Source organism: Ceratotherium simum, chromosome 11 (genome assembly GCF_057802395.1).
Source record: "Ceratotherium simum simum isolate JZ-2026a chromosome 11, ASM5780239v1, whole genome shotgun sequence".
Taxonomy (NCBI): Eukaryota; Metazoa; Chordata; class Mammalia; order Perissodactyla; family Rhinocerotidae; genus Ceratotherium; species Ceratotherium simum.
In genome coordinates this window covers 11162620-11169213 of record NC_141910.1, presented here as the reverse complement: position 1 = coordinate 11169213, position 6594 = coordinate 11162620, and the positions used below count along the sequence as shown (strand labels likewise).

Sequence of the window (6594 nt, the reverse complement as noted above, 5' to 3'; positions counted from 1 at the left end):
TTAGCCGCCATTAAAACATGATATCTAGATCTAATAATTCATTAGTGCTTGAAATGGTGATATTCTAATTCTATCATTCATTTTTTAATTTATTAGCTGGAATACTTTTTAAAAAAGAAATTTTTCATCTAATATTGGGTATTCAGAATCTCAACTATCCTCATCATCTACAAACTTCAGGAAAAATTAAGGGAACACAGGGAATTCTAAAATTATAGCTATCAAGCATTTAAGACACTTCACATTTCCAAGGCCTAAATTATTGCCATTAGCCATGATAAGAATAACATCAATTTCGTCTTGGAACCATAAGTTACCTAGTGAGTTAACAACAGGTAGCTTCATGCATTTGGGCATTATTTCCAATCCTAGATTCTAGTCTATTACAAGCTGATGTGACTGCACACTACAGGAGATTCATATGATGCATCCAGCTTTATCACCAAGCAGCTGCATTTCTAAAATACTAACCTAGGTAGACTCTACGTGATCTGAAACTTGGATATTTAGTCTTCTAAAAGAGGCGTTAGTGAAAACACTGCCCTTGGGCCTTAATGGAATATACCTTACCTGGTATTGTTAACAACTGACATCCTAGTAAAACTCCAAGGTGTTGATCTCAACTTAAAAGACCTACAACACTTTTTTTTCCTGACTACTGGATGTCCATTCCATTCAGAGACCTTAAATTTAGGATTCTTAGGAATTGTCCAGAAGCCTCTGATTACAGAAATCTTTCAGCCAAGACGATGCAACACGTTGCCCATTACAGAAAAAGCAGGTTCTGCCCCCAAAAGATTAATTTTCTAATTCATCATTCATTTTATTTTCCTTTACTTTACCATTAATCTTACTTCTTATTGTATTTTGATATCCTCTATTCACTAACTAAAAGACTCCTCAGTATGATCTCCTTTATCTTCATTCTATTACTTTTGACTCTGTATGGTCTTTGACCACTTAGGAAAAAAACAAAACTTTCTGATGTGTTTTTCTCAGATCATAAGTATGGCTATGAATTTAACAGTCTGCTGAGAAGTTTAATAACTGTTCCTTAAAACACTTCAAAAGGTGGATTATCTTTTATAGGACCTTCCATAACTTAAATTTCCTTCAGATCATTAATCTCAACCTTTATTTAGTCTTGTAAAAATTAAACCTTGAACACATATTAGTAAAATGCTTCTGCTAAAATCATTACAGCTCTGTCAGCAATACCTAGCCTTTCAGGAATGAGAACTAATATTAGGGCCATTCTTCCTACAGTAATCAGTTTATTCTCTTCGGAGACACACCAACCTGCTTTGCAGAAACTGTTCAATTCCATTCAAGGAATCTGCCCAACTCAAGGGACAAAAATTTGGCCTGCTCTTGTTGTACTATCCTTATACTCTTAATATAATGTACCTAGAGCACCACTTATATGAAATATACCTGCCTGCCACACACTAACTTAACCGTGTATTCAGGATAATTGTAAGAGATTTTCAGAAATTTAAAAGTACCAGGAAATCATGTTTCCCTTGAAAAAAAATGCCCAGAAACCTATAAAAAGAGGCAAGCACAGGCTGCTTGGGAAAATTCCCTGCGAGGAAAACTACCTATAAAAAGAGGCAAGCACAGGCTGCTTGGGAAAATTCCCTGTGAGGAAAACTAACTCCCTCTTTATGCATGCTACATGGGCTATAACTCCCACAGTAAACAAACAAACAAAAAACACTACTAGAAAACAATGTCAAAAACTTGTTTTTGAATCTAGCAAAATTTACAAATTATACAACTTCATCTCTGGAAGCCCAGTAAACCAGTTTAAACTTACATTCATTAGCTAGAGTTATCATGGATACCCACATAGCCTTTGAATTATTCTTAAGTAGTGAAGGAAGTGTTTGTGCTATAATAATCACTTCTTGTTGTGCTTAAATACTAGAGAGCAGGTAGAACAGTCCATGACTAGGCTAAAAGAAAAAACTACCTGGCTTCCTAAAACAGACCCAGGCATTTTCATTTCCTGGGTTTTATATTCTAGGCCCCTTTGAGACTTATTAGAAAGGTGAATGAATAATCATTCTGTTTCAGGTACGTAATTGTTTTTTTACAGTTGGCCAATGTATCTCATCCAGAGTTCTAAATGTTACTGCATAGCTATTGTCATGTCAGATGATTCAATAACTCATCCAACGACAGAAGAAGGAAGGATTAACCCTAGTCCAACTATAGGCTTTGTTCTCTGGACACCCTTTTGATCTTGAACAAAGATCAAACAAAACAAAATCTCGGCAATGGTGAAAATCTGGATATCATCTGCTTTTGGCCAAGAAGGGGAACTGAGAAGAAGAAAAGCAGTCCCTAACACCCAGAAGTTGGCCTGATACTATCATCGAGCCATAATGTTGCTAGGTGTTGACCTAGAACTCACAGCTAGGACATGATGTTCTTCTGTTGAACATAAACGATTGTATAGAACATCAACATCAGACAAAGTCGTTCAGTGGCCATAATGGATCAAGACAAAACCAAGACTACTCCGTAATCAGGTCATGAACATTGCCCAAATCACAAAAATGACCAACATTCCCCTATCCTGGCTGATATGAGTAACTACTGCTTCTTTGTCAATTACAGCTTAGCTTCACTCTGATCTTTCCCCCAGACTAGATTTATCAAGATACCCAAACATAGAATTGCATCTGCTTCCTGATAGCATCCACCCCAGGGCAAAGCCCTTCTTCCTTAACTCCACACTCCCCTCCAATCTTGTAAGACAGGCCCAAATCCTATAACATTTTCTAACACCCTCCTACTGAGGCACCACACAGTTCCCTATGGTATGCACTCTCTCATTGCAAGAAGCAACAAACCCAACCTGCTCAACTGCAGGTGTGTTCCTAGTAGTCTTTGGCTAGAGGGCATTGACAGATTGAATGATATAAAATTGCCATTTTTGTAAGTCAAAAGTGGTTGCATATTAGCCATTTCATATAGTTAATAGATCAAACATGGTGGTTTTCTTTTTTTTTTTTAAAGATTTTATTTATATATTTATTTTCCCCCCCAAAGCCCCTGTAGATAGTTGTATGTCATAGCTGCATATCTCTCTAGTTGCTGTATGTGGGACGTGGCCTCAGCATGGCCGGAGAAGTGGTGCGTCGGTGCGCGCCCGGGATCCGAACCCGGGTCGCCAGTAGTGGAGCTCGCACACTTAATTGCTAAGCCACCGGGCCAGCCCCATCAAACATGGTGGTTTTCAGGGTCCATCTCTCAGAGTCAATGGTAATTCTAAGAGAAGAAGCCTTTTCCACTACTAGATGCTAGACTAGTTGTGAGAAGTTAATAGGAAAATGTGGCATTAACAGTTGACTAGTTTTTCTTTTTAGCTTTGTGCAGTGGCAATATCGTAGCCAATGAGGTTTATCCGAGGGGCGATTATTGCTAATTGAAATAGTTGACTAGTTTTTAAATTGATTTTCTCTGGAGAGAGAGATAGGCAGTAACTAGATATTGGACAGGCTTGAGAAGGTTTATATGCCAAGTCAGAGATGAAAGTAGAATAAGAGACTTGAAAATACTGCAGTGAAAGAAAAATTGCTGGCGTTCCAGAAGCATGGAAAGGGTTGGGACTTGGTCGTTGAGGAAGAACAAGCCCAGGAAAGGAGAATTGCAAACAGTACACTCACAGCACGCTCACACATGCCAGAGACTGTTCAAAAAGCCTTGCAGGTTGAAACGTGAACACTGTGCTAGTGAAAGGCGCCAATCACAAAAGAACAGGCAGTGTATGATTCCCTTTATTTGAAGTGTACAAAATCAGCACGTCTGTACAGACAGAAAGTAGATTAGTGGTTTTCAGGGGATACAGGGAGAGAGGAATGGGGAGTGACTGCTAGTAGGTACAGGGTTCCATTTTAGGGTGATAAAAATGTTCTAAATTTAGATTGTGGTGATAGTGGTACAACTCTGAATATACTGAAAATCCTTGAATTATCACTTAAACATGTGAATTTCATGGTGTGTAGATTATATCTCAACAAAGATATTTTTAAAAAGCCTTACAAGTGTGTGTTCCATTTAAGTGATGACATTTAATACTTACAAATACCCCGTAAGGTCAGTATTATGGTCTCTATTTTATAGATGTGGAAGTTGAGGTAGAGTGAAGAAAGGAGGAAAAGATCAGGAATAATTCTTTAATTGAAATAAGAGGAAGAGAATATAAGATAATGAAGATAAAGGTATTTTTGGTGGCTGACCATCAACAAGTTGAGAGAATTCCTGCACTATGCCTTCTATTTAATTTTTTCCCCTTGAAGTAGGAGATGAAATTACATGTAGAGAGTCTGTGTGGGGACAGGTGGAGGAGAATAACTAGCTTTGGGGAAGTGGGTAAATTCCAGAATAGCCAAGCTGGTCAAGAACAGGGAGACAGATTTCCGAGGAGCCCTGAGAAGACTGTGAGGCTGTACACCACAGATTTAAATGATTCCAACACTCGGGCTATGACATTTTCTCCAGCCATGCTTGGATGCCATGAGGAAGGAGAAAAAGGTGTCGATTTGATGGAGTCATGGTTGGGGAATTGTAGATGGGGCAGGGCTAGGTTATCAAGGGTGCAAGCAACAGCACAGTCAGATGGAACAGGGAGTCCAGCCTGGATGTGGAAAGAAGTGAGGCCCAGAGAGGGCTCCCAGACAGGGCAAACAGGGCAGGTGAAAGGAATGAAAGTTTACAGCTGAAGAGGAGTAAGGGTAGCAGAAATAAGAGCGGGAGAGTGCTGCAAGAAGGGGAGACTAAATAATAGGATCAGTGGTGTTTTGGCAAATTTTAGCAGCCAGCTCTCTAGCAGAAACTGCTTTGTAGGGTCTGCTCCTTTCCATGGTAGTGGTCTAGATACCATCACACTTATGTAGCCAGCAGGGCCTTATGCAGCTGCTGGAGACCAGCACGAAACTACAGCTCCATGGGAGTTTGGACACTTTCTCTCTTCCTCTCGACTTTGCCTCCCCTCTTGCTGGTGCTGTGTGTTCAGGGGACTGAGCAAAGACCTGACTCAGTGCCCAGTGCACCCAAACACCATTGCTCCTGCCACTCCCAGAAAAAAAGTCACAAGCTGGCTTGTGAAATCGTGTTGCTCTTCCCTTGTGGGTGACTATGCCTTAGGGCCCAGTGGAAATAAGTGAGTCCCCAGGGGAAGATTAATAACTGGACACCAATTCAAACTACGTTTTTTTTTTTTTTTTAATTCACTTTTATTTAGTAGGGGCAGGAAAAATGTATTTTCTATTAACTAGATGTTATGTTTCTTTCTTTCTGTATATTAAAAATAAGTTGTCTAGTTTTGTTGAACCCTAGACAACTTCTTGGGTTTAAATTTTATATGATAAAGTCAATGATTTTTTTTTTTGCACATAATAGTTGGTCATGTAGTGTTTGACTTCAGGATTTTAGCCATCTTGATCCATGGAGGATTGTCAGCTGGCTGCTCCTGATTGGTGGAGTGTAAGTAGCCTTCTGCACATTTCCGAAAAATACTTATCAGCAACAGGTCACCCAGAGGAGTTTATTCTCTTAAAAAAATTCTTTTTCCACAGGAGGGCACTGTCTACTTTGGCTTTGGTAGCTCTGTTTGGTCACATTTCCCATTTTGCCCATTAATGTTGTAGCACCCATTCCAGGTCCGTTTAACCCCATTGCACCTAGAGATATCAGGCTATTGTTTTACATGGGAGCTGAGTGTAGTATGTTTCCTTGCCTCATAGAAAAGGAGAAGTGGTAGTGTCTCTCCTCCAGCTCTTGTCTGTTGCTTGAAAACAACCTGGACCTCCAACCTGAGCCATGCAATCTGTTTGGTGGCCTGACCTGACATAGATGTTCAGGGATGCCATCTACGGACCCTGGCAGGGCTTGGGTGACTGCAATCTCTATCGCCAATTTCAAGGCTCACTGAGTGAGGTGCTAGCCAGAGTTTATGAGGCCTTAAGGATTTCTGAACAGATATATTGCCTGCAAATAGTGGGGCACATCTGGTACCATGTCCACAACTTCCTGTGGCCACTGTCCTGGGACCCCTACCCCACCCATTCTCCTAATCGCTACCAAGCCAGGTGCAAGCATACACTCCAGTGGACAGATCAGTTCCTCCAGGGCTGCTGGGTCTATAGGTGGACGTTCATCCTGCTACAGGACTTAACACTCCTGAACTTTGTACTACATTAAATAGATTGTTCACTTTGGTTTTTCTTTTATCTTGAGTCAATTTTGCCAATTTACATTTCCCTAGGAAATTGTCCATTTTTTTTGAGTTTATAATTTTGGGGAGGTAAAATATTTTTATACTACTTTCTTATATAAAAATCTCAATTCTATGTGCATTTTTTGGTTCCTAATACTTTTTACTCTTCTTTTAAATCATTTTTGCTAGACGTTTGTGAATCTTAATCATATTTTCAAAGAAATTGCCTTTTGTTTTATTGATAGTCTTCATCGTTTCTTTTTTAAATTAATGAATTAATTTTTGAGTCTTTACTTTCTTTAGGTTTTATTTTCTTTCACTTTTTTTGGCTTTTGAGATGAACAGTTAGCTCATTGAATTCTTAA

At 39.4% G+C, this 6594-nt stretch overlaps 1 pseudogene; it reads left to right on the top strand.

Annotated features, from left to right (window-relative positions):
• The first annotated feature begins 3375 nt into the window (after positions 1-3375).
• On the top strand, positions 3376-3480 carry LOC147915914 (U4 spliceosomal RNA; annotated as a pseudogene).
• The last annotated feature ends 3114 nt before the right edge of the window (positions 3481-6594 follow it).